At 39.5% G+C, this 17,888-nt stretch overlaps 2 protein-coding genes and 2 non-coding genes across 6 annotated transcripts in view; 2 read left to right on the forward strand and 2 right to left on the reverse strand.

Moving 5' to 3' along the window:
• nfkbiz (nuclear factor of kappa light polypeptide gene enhancer in B-cells inhibitor, zeta) overlaps positions 1 to 17,888 on the forward strand; it is a 692,084-nt gene that overhangs the window by 543,061 nt on the left and 131,135 nt on the right. The gene's annotated exons all lie outside the window — the stretch shown is intronic.
• The window catches only part of LOC109200954 (angiogenin-1-like), a 132,545-nt gene that overhangs the window by 29,420 nt on the left and 85,237 nt on the right, over positions 1 to 17,888 (reverse strand). The window lies entirely within an intron of this gene.
• On the reverse strand, positions 4,134 to 4,252 carry LOC112844017 (5S ribosomal RNA). Its single transcript, XR_003216572.1, has one exon. It is a non-coding gene; the product is annotated as a 5S ribosomal RNA (ribosomal RNA).
• Positions 4,564 to 4,682, forward strand: LOC112844019 (5S ribosomal RNA). The gene has a single exon (XR_003216574.1). It is a non-coding gene; the product is annotated as a 5S ribosomal RNA (ribosomal RNA).

A 17,888-nucleotide genomic window follows, 5' to 3' on the forward strand; every position in this document is an offset into this window, starting at 1 on the left:
TTAATCCTCATAGCACAGTCAGAAGAAAATAAACAAACATACAGTCATGTGGAAAAGATTGTTTTCATAGGAATCTATAGCGTACTCTGAAAAACTAAGAACACTCCATGATTCAGTCATTTGTACAGCCACCTTTCAGCAGCAATAGCGTCACCAAACTGTTTCTGTATGACTATCAGTGTTTCACAATGATGTTTGGCTCACTCTTCTTTACATTGTTTCTTCAGATCATTGAAGTTTGTGACATTTATTTATGTACAGCTATCTTAAGTTCCCTGCACTGAATTTTAGGTTGAGGTCTGGACTGTGACCGGGCCATTGCAACACCTCGATTCTTGTCTTTTTTAGCCATTCTGTTGCAGCTCTGCTGATGTGCTTGGGAACTTTACCCTGCTGCAGTACATCGAAACACACCTTTGACTATAGAGTACTTGGTATACAGGGGAGTTCATGGAAAACTCACATTTTCACCACATGCTGACAGCTAGTATGAGGTGTTTGTGCTGGTATGCTTTGCAACTTTGCTAACAAACTTGCAGCCATGCCGTCGTGCTCTTTTTAGAGAGAAGAGACTTTCTCCTTGCCATCCTTCCAAACAAGTGTTAAAAAATCAGTTTCACCCTGGTTCTTTTATTCCTCAAGGCATCCAGAGATGGCACCGGAACTCAGTAGTTATTTCACAAAACCTGTATTCATCTTTATTCATCTTCATTTAAGCATGCACCTTCTAGAAGGGAAGACTTGCCAGGCCGGTGTCCCTCTGCAAAATCTTCCCTCCTTTGTCTGTGAAACGCAGTTTTGTAGAAGCGACCCTATCATAAAACCCCCATGGTGTGCTGCAAACTCTGTGTGTCTGTGTGTATGCATGAGCACGTGAGCGCCTGTGTGTGCGCGTACTCGCGTGTCTATGTGAGTGCACGTGAGTGAGTGTGCATGTGGATATATGAGTGTAACAGTTTAAGCACTGTGTGTGTCTCTGTGTACGTGACTTCCTCCCGGTCATAAAAGTCCATCTCCCTTCCAGACCACAGTTATCCAGTTACAAATGTTGAGACCCCCACACAGGTATCCTCTGGGGAATTTCCACTCAGCATTAACTCCTCTTTGTCTTACTTTCACAGTTCAACTGGGGGAGGGTCTCCTAAAATCTACTCCTAAGTTCATGACACAGTCAGGCCTTTATTTATATCCAGGGCAGTGTCAGTGTCTCACAATTCTATATCCTATCTAACACATTCCTAAACTCTAAAATAAGCTAAACATTCCTACAAGTCCCCCTTTTTATCTGCCCTAAGGCAGATAAAACTACACTAAATCTTTCACCATAATGTTTTCATACTGTGACTCCCCATTTCCCAAAAGTGGCATCATGATGTCTGCCTTTGTATCAGATTCTCCCACAGCACGATTGATGAGTCTTACGAGCAAAGCTCCGATACAAGGCACACAACAACACCCACACGTCGCTAATATTGCAGTAAAACAGACAACCTACACCTACACAAGCCACACTTATTCAACCTTTTTCTAATTGTACTGTCATGGACTTTAACATTTAACATGCTAACTGAGGCCTGTAGAGTCTGAGATGTAACCTTGGATTTTTGAGCTTTTTCTGACCATTGCACAGTTTGACCCTGGCGTGAATTTTCTGGGACATGATTCCTGGGAAGATAATGATAATTGTGTTAACTGTCAAATGTTATGCTTTCGTAGAGGTGCTCACACTTGCTGGTAAACAGTTAATCAAGTGCAGTTGATTAGCAGCATCTGGCTGTTATTTACTTTCTTAATTTGTATTGAAGCATTAAAGGTGCTTTCTGAATTACAGGAGGCTGTCTGGTGTGAAGCAATAAACTGAGAACGTATTACCCTCTATAGTCTACAGACAAACTAGAGCATCCAAATCACGTGATCGATTTAAGATGACATCGAACCCTCACTGAGTCTCGTTTCAGTTTGGGTCAGAAATGCAGACGTCAAACTACATACCAGTTTTGAAAATCACCTTTAGTGCAGGAAGAAACAGTAAAACTGCATCTTCTAAGGAAAAATTAAAATAAAACACAACTTCAATTTCCTATTGGGGGGCGGAAATGCAGCATGATAGCCAAAATTATATGACAGCATGTGGCATTTGCTATGGAAAAGGGTTCTTGGAGTGAAGGCAAAAGAAAGAACAGCGACATTGACAGCAAGTTTTGAGATTTGAGAGATTTCTGGAATTTTTTGACTGTGTAGTGTAGCTTTGTGTGTGTGTGTGTGTGTGTGTGTGTGTGTGTGTGTGTGTGTGTGTGTGTGTGTGTGTGTGTGTGTGTGTGTGTGTGTGTCTATCAAAATACAGTCAGAATGAAATAATAACTGTAAATTCTTATTTGTCCTGTTGTGCTGAAAAGAATGACACCAAACAAGGAAAAATAAGCAGTTTGTAAAAGTGAAATTAATGAAGGTAAACTCAAAAGGTGTCAAAAACAGCCATTTATAGGTTTGACTTCAGAGTTTTACATTACACAAAGATTGCATTATAACATATGTTGTTAGTGTGATAACATCTAGAGTTTTTGCATTTATAGAAGTTTCTTCTGCTCTCAGAACAGATTCAGTTGTTCACAGTTTTGGCACACGGTGCATTACCAGGCTGCAAACACTCATAAGGTGCTGAGTTGTGGTCATGAAAAGAAGAAAGTGGTTAGCGAAAATTCTGTGATGCAGTGTCATCAGACTGTTGACAAACCCTCAGTTTAGCCACAGTGTGACAGCACGGTTTCACGGAAAGTCATGTTTTGAATTATTTCTCATGCAGTGTTTTCTGCTCTTTATTTCATGTTCATTTACTTGACCAAGCCTCTGATGTGTAAATCAAATCCATGTGAATGTCATCAGAACATATTTTATAATGAAAGTTGTTTTCTTTTACTAATAAGTTGAGGATTTGGCATAACATTGAATATAGAAGTTTTCTATCTCTGATATATCAGTTTCAATGTTTGATTGTAAACTCACTTTACTAGTCCTACTTCTTTATTATTCCATCCAGGAAATCAGCCCCAGAGCATGATCCTACCACCACCATGCTTAACATCTGGTGCAGTGTTCTCAGATTTCAAAGGATCACCTTTGATGCACCAAACATACTGTTGTCATTGTGGCCATATAGCTCAGTCATTGTCTAGCTTTCTTTCCAGAAGTGGTTGGGATCCTCAGTTCACAGTAATAACAAATTCCCTCTGATCTAAGGGGGACTCTTTGGGTCTTCTTCCAGACCTTGGCAAAGTGGTAACATATCCAAACAACTTGTAATTACAAACGATTGTTTGAAGCGAATCTGTAAGTGTATAAAAATGGCTTAAAATGGTTTACAGTGAGTTCCTTGGACTTTCCGTTGTTCTAAATATTGGTCAATCCAACAAGTGGTTTTAAGCTAATCCTTTTTATGCTGCGAAGAGAAGCTAACACTTGTAGTCAGCCATGATCACTAATGAGAAGTTAATAGGGCTTGTTGAGTTATGAGGTTCAGAACCTTCAGCACCTCATATGAAAAGATTTGACTGTGTGTATGCTTTTGGCACTGTGTGCATTTGAGAAAATCCTAAATAACTTCAAACTTGTTTTTGAAAGCTGTTCTATAAATTTCAGTGGTATATTATGCATGCAATAGGGAGTTGTCTTCTTCAACTAATGAGGCTGAAATAAGTTCATCTAGTTTAGAAACTTCCACTGAACAGTCTATTACAGTGTCACAACTAAGCATATGCTTAAGAACTTAAACACTTTAAATTAGAATAATGGAAATTTTCCTTTACAGCTTCTGCTCAAGTACAATTAATAAAGAAAACCACAGACTCTTTGATGTTTGTTTTGAAGGAAAAGTAATTTCCTGTAAATGTTTATCTGTGTGAGATTTTCAAAAAACATCAATTTTGTTTAAACGTGAGATACATGGCCTATTCTTTCCTTGTTCTACTTTTGTCTTATCATTAATCCGATTACTCTGGAAGACAAGATGGAAATATAATATTCCCATGTTAAAAATATAGAAAAAAGATTTTATTACCCAGAAATGTAACTTTTCATGCCTGTGAGCATAAACATGAGCAGCAGCGCCCTCTGCAGTCTGTGTGACGAAGTGCAAAAGCTTACAGCACCTGGTATTCCCAGGCGGTCTCCCATCCAAGTACTGACCAGGCCCGACCCTGCTTAGCTTCCGAGATCAGACGAGATCGGGCGTGTTCAGGGTGGTATGGCCGTAAGCGAGAGAGCTGCTATATAAAGGGCATTTTATAAGTGGCAAATGTCTCATAGTTTATTATATATTATTGTGCTAAATTTCATATATTACAGCGAAAACATGCAGCTATTCGTTATTAACTGCAGCTTCAACATTGAGCTGCAAAAATGCTTTTCCCGCAGTAACAGCTTCATAATAACACATGTTAGTTGATTACAGCACAGTGTGAAAGTGACAGAGAGCACACAGTGTGTTTTGTAATTCAAACATTTGTTTCGTTTGGAGTGTGTGTCGTTACAGCATGTATAAAAAGGCTGTTCCTACAGTTCTCTCTCGCTTACGGCCATACCACCCTGAACACGCCCGATCTCGTCTGATCTCGGAAGCTAAGCAGGGTCGGGCCTGGTCAGTACTTGGATGGGAGACCGCCTGGGAATACCAGGTGCTGTAAGCTTTTGCACTTCAATACACAAACTGCAGAGGGCGCCGATGCTCACTCGGTGGAGATAAAGCTTCAGGAAAAACCTCAAAACCACGCTTGTAATTCTTTGCTTGTGTAGAGTTAATAAATGAAAACTACAATCATCCCTGCAGCTCCCTGTAAACACTCTCATGTTTCTGATGTAGATCAGAGGTTCAGCTCAGCGTGACGTCATGTGTCTGAAAGCTTCAGGATGACAAAAATACACCACCAATAATCCTCACTTTACTTTCTGGACAAAGTAGAGGTTACACAAGAAAATCTGCTGATATGTGGAGATTTACAATCAAAGTATATTCTTGTATTTTTTATTTGTTATGTTTTAGTTGAAGTTTTTAAATGGGAAAAATCTTTTACTTGAAACGATTTTAACAGACTGTGTGCTCTCTGTTAATCCAACACTGAGCTGTTAAAAACAAACAAACAAAAATGTATCATTTTATTTGTACTACTATGAAAAAAAGTCATTTTAAAACTTTAACTAATGTCTGACAGGCGTGTTTGGGTCAGTGTGGCTGTGAGGAACAGGCCTTTTGTTGATGCCGTAATGCATTATTTTTATATTTTTACCTTGTAGTCTCCAAACTGCACAAACCTAGTTTTTAAATAAAAGCTGTTGCACACTTTGTTCTCTCTGTCAAAGCAACACTGCCCTGTTACTAGGATTTATTTTTATTCATATATAACTTTGTAAAAGCATTTTGATGCTATGATTAAGAATTTTACCGTTTGCCTCACAGCTCAACTCTGTCGGACCAGGATGGCCGAGTGGTGAAGGCGTTGGACTTAAGATCCAATGGACAAATGTCCACGTGGGTTCAAACAAAACTCTTGGTAGCAAAATAAACCTATAGCCAGAGGACAAGGGAGGAGAGAGTTCTTGATAACTTGATAAGCTGGTGAGAGTTGTGATGATGAGATGTGCTGAAGAGACATGTTAATGTGTCCTGTGGAATATGAATATTGAGTGGCTGTGGTGTGAAGGATCATCCAATCCAACTTCATTCATAAAGCACTTTAAAATACCCAGCACACGACCAAAGTGCTGTACAGTAAATAAGTTAAAATCAATAGAACAAAACAGCAAAAAATAAAACACATAAAAATTAAAACAGCCCTATATAAAAAAAAAACAAGATAAAACACCATACAATCAACTAAAATACAAATAAACTAAAACTAACATCTCACAAGGTGTCAAAGGCCCGGGTGAAGAGATGGGTTTTCAGAAGTGATTTAAAAACAGGCAGAGAAGAGGTCTGTCTAATCTCTAAAGGCAGATTGTTCCACAGTTTAGGAGCTGCAACAGCAAAAGCACGATCTCCTCTAAGTTGACGCTCAGTCCTGTGTACCTTCAGCATCAGCTGACCTGACAGAGCGGGTGGGCATATAAGGCTGTAGCAGCTTTATATGAGAAAAGAGAAAAGATGGGGCTAGGCCATGGAGGGCTTTAAAACCAAATAAAAGAATTTTAAAATGAATCCTCAAAGAAATTGGCAGCCAGTGAAGTGAAGCTAACATAGGGGCAATGTGCTCAAACGTTCGAGTGCCAGTTAAAAGACAACTCTGTAGATGAGTAACATATGAAGCACTGACCCCTTTAAAAAGTGCATTACAGTAATCCAGCCGAGTGCTAACAGTGGCATGGATAACTGTCTCAAAGTGCTGCCGTGAAAGAATTGGCTTTATTGTAGCAGCTGCCTGAGCTGAAAGAAGCTTGAGTTTATCACTGCCTTAATCTGACTGTCAAGCTTCAGTTCAGAGTTCACTATGACCCCCAGGTTTGTGACAGTTGGCTTATTATACTGGGCCAAGCTATCTAAATACATATGGGGGGTCTCAGTGGGGCTACCAAAAACCATCAGCGCAGTCTTTTTATCATTGAATTTTAAAAAGTTAATAGACACCCAAGCCTTAATGTCATCAAGACACTGAAGTAATGGCTGTATGGAATATGTGCCTTTTTCCTTTAGATCACATTAGTCTTGATACAGTCTCTGCCACCACATTAGCTCAATCCCTCTGGGCTCCTTTGATCAGCTCCATCACCTAGTGGGGGTGGGGGGTTGTAGTTCGGTCTCGCCTTAGCTATTGTGGTTGAGGTGGGGGTAGGGATGGGCTTAGGGCATCTGGGGATTCCCTAGGGATGTTTTCCCTGGAGGGCCTAACCCGGGGGTTGTGGTCATGACCTGGTTAGGGGCTCTGGTGGCTCTTAGATGGTGTTTTCCTCATGTGTGCAACGGGGCTGGGAGAGGGTCTGTGCTGGCAGACGTGGTTTACTGGCCTGGTAGCCTTTCTGCGCCTGGGCCCCCTGGCCTTTGTGGATTCTAGAGAGCGGGGGTGCCTGCTGGGGTCAGCGGGGAAGCTGGCCCCAGGGAGGGGCTACTTGCCCCTCCCTTCTTTCCCTCCCCATCCTCAACTCCCTCCCTCTTCCACAACCGCCCACACATGCAGGGCCTTGAGATACAGGTGTGTCACTAGGATGCAGGGGAGGCACTTGCCCTCTGTCCCCTTCTGGCCGCCTGTGCCTCAATTTTATTCCACAACCTAGACATCCACATTACTCACACTATCATTACACATGATAGTGTGTAATGATAGGGCCTTGGGGGTGGGCACGTTATACGGCGTCCAGAGGACGGTCTGTGTATTCAACCTCACCTCTGGTGCCGGTGCCCACTTCTGTCGGTGGTTGGTGGTTCTTGGTGGGCAGGGCTGGGTACTCAGGTACGTACCGGCTCACACCTGGTGGCTGCTTGGCGGGGCTTGGCGCCCGTGGCCCTCGGGCCTCTGGGCCTGGGGCTCGGTCCACTCTGGTACAACTGGCTGCCGACAGAGCCCGTGGGCACGTCACTCCAGCCCCTCTGGCTTCTGCTCCGTGGCTGCTAGGTGACCCCTTGTCTGGGGCTCACCTCAGCTCCTTCCAGGAGGGTGGCACGGTTGCCCCTCCGATGGTCCTCTTTGGGCTCTCGCACTCTGGGGCCTCTGGATGTCTAGGGCCTGGATCTCCTCCATGCCTGCTTCATGCCCTGGGGGACGGGGCTATGGCTCTCTACACCCTCTACCAGATCGTTACATGGAGAAACATTTTGAATACAAGCGCGCAGATCCACACAGGTGTGCACACGGGTGTTCACAGACACAAACTACACCTTTCTTGGCTGCTACCTCAAAGCACATTGTGCGCTGTCCGTCCTGCGTGCTGCACAATAACATTCAATATTTAGTATCTACTGTTATTTACTGTTAGCTAGATTATTGCAATGGTGGGTTTTTTTTTGCTTTTTTTCTCTTCTGTTTTTTCTTCTCTCAACAGGTGATCCGGGTGATTTTTTTTTTAAAGTGCCTCTTTCCCTCTCTTTTTCTTTCTCTCCCTCTCTTTCTATCTTTCTTTCTTTCTCCCTGTCCTATCCCCCAGTCATGTCTGTCCCTTCTGTAACAACTGAAAATAAAATAAATACATAATAATAATGAAGGTCAATCAAATGGACCAATTTGGCAAGGCCATGATGATCCACAATAATTCTGATGGCTAAAGAACCAAACGGGACAGGCATAAAAAAAAAATTATATTCCTATTCTGGTCAATTTAATGTTTGTTTAAAGTACATCTCCAGATCCAAATAAAATGATGCTACCTGTCTATGTCCAGCAACAGCCTGTGTTCAGTTTGAATACTGTTATAAATGTTTAACTTTTGAGTGACAGCACAAAGACTGAGAGAGGAGGATCGAGAGGGAAAGAAAGGGACAGAGCAGGCAAAAGTGTCAATGCAGTGAAATTCACCAAAAATTTTAAATCTGTAGCTTCTTTTTCACCCACATTCATTGATGATGATTTTACATAACTAAGCAGTGTGCTGTGCTGCTGTTGATCCCCCACTAATAATAATTATTAAAAGATCCTATTTTTGTTCATTTCTAGTTTCTAGTTCAGTGAGGAGGACTGAGGGTGAGAGAACAGTGAAGTAAGCTGGAAAAACAAATGTTATTTTTCACAAAATAGTTTTTCATGTATTTAATGATTGCTTTGCATGCTTTACAATCGCACAATTAAAAAATGTCAGTGGACATTCTAAACAGAGCATATTGATAAGAATAGCAGCATTTTACAGGACTAAACATGGCTCGAACTTGTACTCCACTCGTGAAACTGGGGTACATGATCCTCTGTGCTGTGTCTGAATTCAAAGGCTTTATTATTAAAAAGCTCTATTACCAGTTTGCTTCATGTACAGGTCTATGGAAGCATGATTTTCCAGTGTCTGTACTGAATAATGATACTTTAAGTGCTTAATGATTTGGTGTACTGCCTCTATGGCATCAAGAGACTGAAATAATGTTGTGCATGTTTGTCATCTTATCTGCTTTGCCACAAATAATTCTTAAAGTTTTTTAATGCCTACGCCCTTTCCTCAGCTTTGATAACTAAAGGCTCCCCCCTAAAAAGGGGAGATTAGATTGAAATCTGATTATTCACTGTGAATTACCCCTCCGTGAATCGCTACCTTATCGTCATGGAGAGGTTTGTGTGTCCCAGGGATCTGAATTATTCTTAGAAACTAGGATAGGTCATCCAACTAATTCACTTGCTTTTGAAGGTAACATTATAATGTTCATCCAATTGAATTTGCAAATGTGAAAAGGGTTGAATAAATTTTCAAATAGCATAATCCGTTAATATTAATTACATGCCATTACATGTAATGACATCATGATTGGGAGCTGAGGCCGCCTAAACGTTTGAACCTAGAATTGTGCCTGGAGTAAACCAAACCAACTGAATGTCATTTTTTTAACATTTCATAATACAACCTGCGAATAAGGCATAAGTACGCTGCAGTTACAGTTATTTTCGGGTAACAAACCAGGTTTTTGCGGAAACTATGAGACAATCACACTGTAAGTACCCTGTAATTTCGGGGTATGGGCCGTATTATGGAGTCTTTGTAATTTCATGGTGATATTGCAAATGATCTTTTTTACATTATTACTTGAAATTCAGTGACCGAATGTGCATGATGGGTAATCCACTATTAAAATGTCCTTTCATATTAAATATTAAGATGATGTAGCTAGATAAACTTTTCTCCCTTTCCTACCTGGAAATGGGACTAGATGATAACAGTTTTGTGTGAAGGAATGCAGAGTGATCAGTGGACATCTCTAAGATGGCACGGGCTCTTGGGCTAAAATAAAAGTGATCAGCTGCACAGTCAACAGTGGATTTCAAGCAGAAATGCCCAAGCTTCTCACAGGCAGCTTGCAAAATGTGCGCATCAGTAAAGACTTGTCAAGCAGATAGTTCAGTTCATGCATTCACGCTTGAACAAACTTCTGATATTTTCCGTCGCAACTTCTCTAAGTCCTGCTACCGAGCACAACCACATTCACTTCCTCGTATAATCATGAACTCTTTACAATAAAACAGGACACTTGTAAAAATGAACCATATGTAATGCAAATGCTCTTTTAAACTTCCATCCATCCATTCGCTTCCGCTTATCCTTTTCAGGGTCGCAGGGGGCACTGGAGCCTATCCCAGCTGTCATAGGGCGAGAGGCGGGGTACGCCCTGGACAGGTCGCCAGTCTGTCGCAGGGCTAACATACAGGGACAGACAATCATTCGCACTCACATTCACACCTAGTGGCAATTTGGATTATCCAATTAACCTATCCCCACAAGCTGCATGTCTTTGGACGGTGGGAGGAAGCCGGAGTACCCGGAGAGAACCCACGCAAACACGGGGAGAACATGCAAACTCCACACAGAAAGACCCCGGCCTTATGGTGGAATTGAACTCAGGACCTTCTTGCTGTGCGGCAACAGTGCTAACCACCGTGCCACCGTGCTGTTTTTAATAAATATATTGCCTGATAGAGTAGGCTTTTTGTTTTAGTGACGCATTAGGAAGGAAGGAAACTTATTATCTTATCTTTTAAACTTATTAAACACATTGTACTCATTTTACAAAGAATTCCAATTTTTTTCTCAATACTTTGAACATCATTATTTTACATTTAACATGGATTTCAATATTTTTAATATTTCAAGACATTTTAATAAATGGCAGTTTTAACCTGGTTACAAACAAATAAACTGATTAACTGAAATAAATAAACCAGTTAAAGAAAAATAGTGAAATGTAAAATAAAAACAAAAAACTGAAAAAATCAATAGGCAAACACATAATAATGCGTAATTTTAAATAATCTGTATTCATATATATCATGTTGATGACAAAAATGTTGATATTTGTAAAAACAAAAATTATTAAAGTTCAAATGTTTAACATTTAACATATTTATGTCCAAGTTGGTTCATGGTTGTGCGTCCAAATTGTGGACTTCATTTAGACGTCGTATAGATGTCCAGAACTCCTCATGGACCAACAGACCCAAAACTGAATTGATCTCCAGGTCTATCTGGCATCCAAGGTTTAGTGGGCAACCTTTCTCCCAGAGTGTTTTAGCCTCTTTTTATTCCTTTAGTGTATCTTTCTAAATCTCAGAGTCAGGTGGGTAAGGGACCAAGGGCTCTGATCCACCAACGTAAAACATCTATGCAGTGCAGCACAGAGCACCACAAGGACAGTCCAGGGACATTATACTGGGCGACCTAATGATCCTAAACACACAAGTTAGAAAAGGGCTTGACTCCCTTTCACTGGTAGCTCAAGCATATAGAGCAATGCCAGAGAAAAGACAGTGCCTAAATGATTACGTCTTTAAAAATGACATCATTTGCTGTTGCTTCTCTGGTCATTTGCAGCATTAAAAGCAAGAATGTTCATGTTGTGTGAATGTTTAATCCAAAGCTGGTACTTTAGGTTTTTAATATTTCTCATTTTTTTGTTGCAGTCAAGTAGCTTGCAATAGCTTAGAATACAGAAAACATGGCATTCAAATTATTTATCTGTTACAGACTGAAAAAGAAATCCTTGTCAGCTTCGTAATGAACAAACTGAGAGGAGACCAAGCAAAAAAACAAACAAAAAAAAAACACCCAAACTAATAGATATGTTGTTTTGTTTAATTCTTTCTTGCCAAAAAATTAGGTTAAAAAGTATCATCAGTGATCTGCAAAGTGGTCTGAATCTTGTAGCCTGAGCTTGACTGCTTTTGTCTCCACCCACTTGTTAAAAAATGAGGTATTCTATTTATTAGAGCAAAAGGTATTAGTGGAAAAACACCAATTTGCCACTCTTCTGATTACTTCTCCCTTATAGGAATGTTTTCAGTGTTTGGCATTACTAAAATGAGTATCCAGAAGATGTTCATATAAGTCAAAAAGTTTGGTGGTGTGTGTTTCTGTAAATGAAGTCCCACTGATGGCTTAGGTCCAGCTCAATACTCCAGCCTATGGTAGCTCCGAGTCCTGCCACAGTTCTGTGTATGAATGTAAATGTATTTCATGCAGTTAAATGTAAGTTAAGTGCATGCTGTTTGAATTAATCTTCTCAGTCAGTAAACACCAGTGTTGTCATTATTTTGATTACACGTACATGTATTCTTTTGTAACAATGTTCCCATTATCTCAATGGAAATGATGATGCAGCTTCAATAAGTGGTGTAAAAGTTAACATGAACGGTGCTCTGAGGTGAAACTGCTTTGCGGCGCCCAAAAAAGTTGATGAAAACTCTATGTCCAGATGAACAGACAACGTTTTGGGGATTTCCTTACATGGATGATTGAGCATGCATCAAGATACTTTGTGGCTCATTCAGAGTTTGATTAAATGAACAATAACTGCTCTTATTTGAATTAAGAAAAAAAATTAGTACAACATTATATCTGAACAGAGAGACATAACATGCACTAAATTCAGATTCACTGAGCCAGCCACTTGTTTGAATATGATCTGAGACACTGGAAGCAGCAAAACAGCTTGTAACATGTTGTTTTGTGTGATTCAGGTGGACTGAAAGGGTCTAATATGGGTAAATTATTAATAATATCAATAAATGAAAGACTGCAGTCCACTTTAGCTAACTAAATTAAAAGTGAAGATCCAGAGGAGGCAGAGTATTAACAAGAACACTGTCAGTGTCTGTGTGTCATGGTTCTGGGTCTTTGTTCCAGTGTTTTGTGTTGGTGGACTTTTGAATCCTGTTTAATCATTGTTGTTGTATTCTTATAGTAACTGATGTTTCCTAGTTTCGTTTTCTTGCGTTTGTGAATTTTCTGATTATTGTTTGTCCTCAGTGTCTCCTGTGGATGTCAGTCTTGTTGTAACACCGCATCTGTCATAGCCTTCGTCTCTGTGTTCTGTCTTCAGTGTCCCCTTAGTGTCCCCAGCCCGTCTTGTCTCTCCCTCTCTCTGTGTCTTAGTCCTGTCTCTGAGTTTTGTCTCCTTTACCTGTTTCCCATGTCCTTCTCTTTGTGTTTTGTCCTCGAATCCCCAGTCCGTCATGTGTTCCCATGTTTGTTTATCCCCATCCTAGTGTCAAGCTTTTGTTTCCTTGTCTGAGACATGGAGTTGGTGCTATTTCCAAATTTATTTTGATAGTCCTAGTCTCCCTCTAAATGTATTTTGATAAACTAATGTTGAAGTCACTGTGTTTTGTGGTATTGATGATGCAGCTGAAATAAATACTTTTAAATAAAAGAATAACCATTCAAAGTGCTCAGTGGTGAAACTGTAACTCTTTCAGAGTTTGAAGGCTGGACCAGTGATGCCTTATTTAAAGAAACATGAGATGAGTTCAGAATATTATGTGAACAGAGATCATTCAATGAGCAAAATAAACACTGACAAGAGAAACACTTCACTGTTGATTATCATATGAAGTCTAATGAAAGCTGTAAATCTGTTAATATCCTGTTAATCTACATACAGCAAATAAAGAACATGTGACTTTAAAGCATCCAACAAAGTGATAACTGTCCTCTGCCCACTAAGTAGTGACTCTACAAAAGATTATATTTCATTTTCTGAGGTATTCTCCCTGACATGTAGGGATGTAGATGTTTAAAGTGAAGCTGTTACAGATGGTACAGGAAACATCAGCCTTGACTTCAAAAATCCATGCAAATTCATTCATTATTATAATCTTTGTTTTCATTTTTTCACTATTTAATGTTACTGAACTAAATGTGAGACAGTTTCTCTTTGAATCTAGGTGGGAAAATACAATTTGTAAAAATCATGAAAATTTTAAGTGACAGTAATTCTCTGAGGCAGAAAGCTGGTTAATAAGTTTATTTGATCAATTCAGCAGACAGAAGGCAAGTTGAGGTCTGCAAATCCAGGTAAGATACCGGAGTGCAGAACAAAATGTTTTATTGCATTTTCACTATTCATTTTTTTAAAGCAAGCTGAAGATAAATCATAAAAACAATAACATGAGATTGTAGCCAAAATCAACAATTCAGAACAGTTTAACCAATTTGCACTGTTTTATCCAAGTGGACTGGCACTCCATCTTTACACCGTATAACAACAATTTCCAAGCCAAGGGTTTGACCTGCATATATACAATTAGGATGTAAACTGCTATCATCATGCTTGCACACAACAACATTAAAGTTAACAATCTTTTGTCCACTGATACCTGCACAGATGTCTTGGACCTTTTGATGTGCGCCCAGAAGAAATGTGTTTACTTTTTTGCATCCACCGAAAAGACCTTTGATGTGTCTCGTCTGCATCACTGTAGTACATTCATCTGGCTGCATGTTTTCAATGACATGTTTCTGATAGAAGTCCAGGCTTGCAGACAGCTCCACAGCAGAAAGCAGGCCCAGCAGCAAACAGACAAATGGAGTCTTCATGATACTCTGGTGAAGAAAAAGGAAAATAGTGTTCTTATTAAACACCACAAATAATGTAGTTTCAGAAAGGAGAGACTGTTTTCCTCTGAGTGTGTTTGCTATCTGCATACTTTCTGAGACTGGAAGATCAGAAGTAACAAAACAAAACGGCTTTTCAGATGTTGTTTTGGGGGTTCAAGAGGCCAGAGAAAAGTATGGTATGGGTAATAATTACCTTATAATTAATATAATTAAATAAAAGACTGCATGACCAGATAGAAATATGAAGAGTTTGATAACTAAATTAAAAGAGTTGGGACAAAACAGAGCAGATGGAACATTAATAGGAAAACTGCCAGTGTCTGCGAGATGTCTATTTTCTTTCTAACTTTGATAAGCTAATCAATTACTACGGTGATAATCAGTGTAAATGTTAGCATAGTTTTATGTGACATTGAACTTGCTCAACTAAAGGTAGTGGTGTTGGTCACCATTATCAACATATTTGTTTGAGGAAGATTTTAAAAATTGTGATAGCTTACGTTTATGTAAGATTGTGACATTACAACACTTTTAAAATTGCAGTTTTTGTAGAACTCTCTGCACGCAGGGCGTTTTTATTGTTCTGTTTTATTTCTTCCTGAGTGGCGTTCACAAATTAAAAAGTACCAAAGCAAAGCCGTCTCTCTCCTTTCATCGCTGTCAAATAATATGCCCATCCAGCCTTTACATTACTGCCATCGTGTGGCCCCAGTCAGCTATTGTCACTGAAAGCTGCAGTAATCAATCATGTTGGAGACTGCAGCTCTCTCTGCACAACATGCTCTCATCCCAACACATAACATACCGATGCTATGTGACAAATCGTCAGTATGTTATGAGTTGGGAATGAGAATGCCCTGCTCTGTAATACAGGTGTGTGTGTGTGTGTGTGTGTGTGTGTGTGTGTGTGTGTGTGTGTGTGTGTGTGTGTGTGTGTGTGTGTGTGTGTGTGTGTGTGTATTTATTTTATTTTACTTATTTATTTAGGTAGTTTCTGGTTGCCTTGTGTGTAATTACACTGATGACCATCTAACTTTGTTAGTTGGCCTCATTGTTTAATAATCTTAGTTATTGCTGTTGAATCTAAATGTCTTATAGTGAGACTCATTAGAATTGTGATTTTGTCTTTTCACACATTGATAACCAGCCTGAAATTTTTACATTACCCAATGAAACAATGTGCAAGAACCTAAACATCAACTCAGACATGAAATCATCTTAAATGTAACTACCAGAGAGCTTTCCTCTCATATAGTTTGGCTTGGTCTGTAATAACAATGATGTACTGCACATCTAAAAAGAATAAAACTGAAATCAAGAATCTCATCACCTTTCCTGCACTAAAAGACATCCAGCACAGCATTCTTGCTAAACGTATCTGTTAAATGAGTAATTTATGAAACCAAATCAGGACACTTACCTTATTTTTGTTTCACTGATGAGTGGTTGGTTGGTTGGTTGGTTGGTTGGTTGGTTTGGTTGGTTGGTTAACCTGCAGCGGTTCAGGCACAAGTCGGTCGTCTGGAGCAGCAGGTGAAATGTTCTGAAGCTGGTGAAAGATTACAATAAATTAATTACATGATTGAATAGGCAACATCTCAAAGTCAGTTTGAAAATTAAAGATTATTTAACATAAAGACTGGTCTCAAACTGTACATGCATGTAGCTCATGCAGGATTTGCTCACAGAACCCAGATAATGTCAGCATGTTTTTAAGCCCATGTCTGGATTGTAAAAGTAGGTAAAGTGAGGCAGGAGAGGGTTGTTATACTTCATTGGAGGTATAGAACATGAGCCTGTTGAGAATTTAATTTTTTTATTGTACATATTTTTATTATACAAACAAAACATTTTTACCAAATGAGGAGCGAAGACTCGAGATGAGCAGAGTGTAGCTGAGACACGCTGTTACGTTCAAGTCAGTCAAACTGGAACAAAGAACACTTGGTTCTTGCCACTTTGATTTTTATACATTTCAGCAGCACCGCCTTATATAATCATTTAACTCATCACCTGCATCACCAGTGCACCAGTTCTAAGAAAATGTACCACTTCTCTGTTTGTGTTTCAGAAACTTAATGCCACATGATCACAGCATCACACAAACGTAGTTTGTCACTCATAGCTGGCTTTTCTATTCATATCAGATCTATCGGGACTTAAAACCTCCCTAAAAGTTCACTTTTGCCTTGTCAGTCCACAGAATATTTACTCAAAAGTCTAAGTCTTTGTTCTTTTTGGTCAGCAGTGGTTTTCTCTTAGAACTCTTCCATGGATGTAATTTTTGTCCAGTCTCTTTCTTATTGAATCATGAACTCTGACCATAAATGAGGCAAGTGAAGCCTGCAGTTGATCAAAATCACCAGAGACACACAAGGAATGAAACAACAAGAGCTAAATTCACAACAAAGCCCTAACACGATAACATTTTTAAGGACATGACTTCCAGATACCATTCATTTGCTGTAGATAGATTTTTTATTCTTGTGACTTATTCTTGTAAGTTGCAGCCACCTTTTAAACAGAGTTTCACTGGGGTACAGATGGGAAAACATTGCTAGGGATTGCACAGAACTAGAGCACAGAGATTAGGGAGACTGGTTATCACTACATGGATGACTAAGGTCTGATGGAAAATGGAGACTCCAAATAGTTCTTAAATGCTGTCAGTAAGCGACTGGGAAATAGGTGTGAAGTCTGAAGCTCAGGTAAATCAGGACTTGGTCCATAGGTGGGGCAGGGTGCAAAGTCAGCACAACGCTCTACCTGAGAGACAAAGAGAAAGCAAGGAGAAAAAAAACAAGACCTGCCAAGACTGTGATGCTGAGAGCCACCCTTCTACTGATGAGGCTTTGGTGAACAGTAAATGGACAAGGACATGACTTTTAGACACTGATCACTTGCTGTTCACAGGTTTTTTTGGCTATCATATCTTCTTTTGTCCATGAGTGATTTAATCAGAACTGAAACAAAAAACAAAACAAAAAAATCACCTAAAATGGTCAGGTACAAAGACTGGATTGAAAATGAATTATAAAAAGGAGCCAATTTCTAAAGAAAACGTTTTAAAAGCCTTCAGAAAGTCTAAAGTGTTGTTCAAGACCACTTTAAAATATTACAAAGTCTGGTTCCTTGGAAGTAAACAATAAAGTAGTAAGTGGTGACTCCAGTTCAAGGAAGACAGTGCATTTTCTTTGTGTGTTTTGTTTTAATCACATCTCTATAACGCTGTTTGTGTGGTTCTTCTTTATGTTCCATATATGGGCTTAAAATAAAGAAGTGAAGCATGCTTAAGTTTTTATGAGCAACAGCTTTGTCACTGGTCTTATATGAAAATGTGCACTGATACCATAAAAGGCCAGGGTGTTTTTTGTTTTCTTTTT

Source organism: Oreochromis niloticus, linkage group LG23, assembly GCF_001858045.2.
Source record: "Oreochromis niloticus isolate F11D_XX linkage group LG23, O_niloticus_UMD_NMBU, whole genome shotgun sequence".
Taxonomy (NCBI): Eukaryota; Metazoa; Chordata; class Actinopteri; order Cichliformes; family Cichlidae; genus Oreochromis; species Oreochromis niloticus.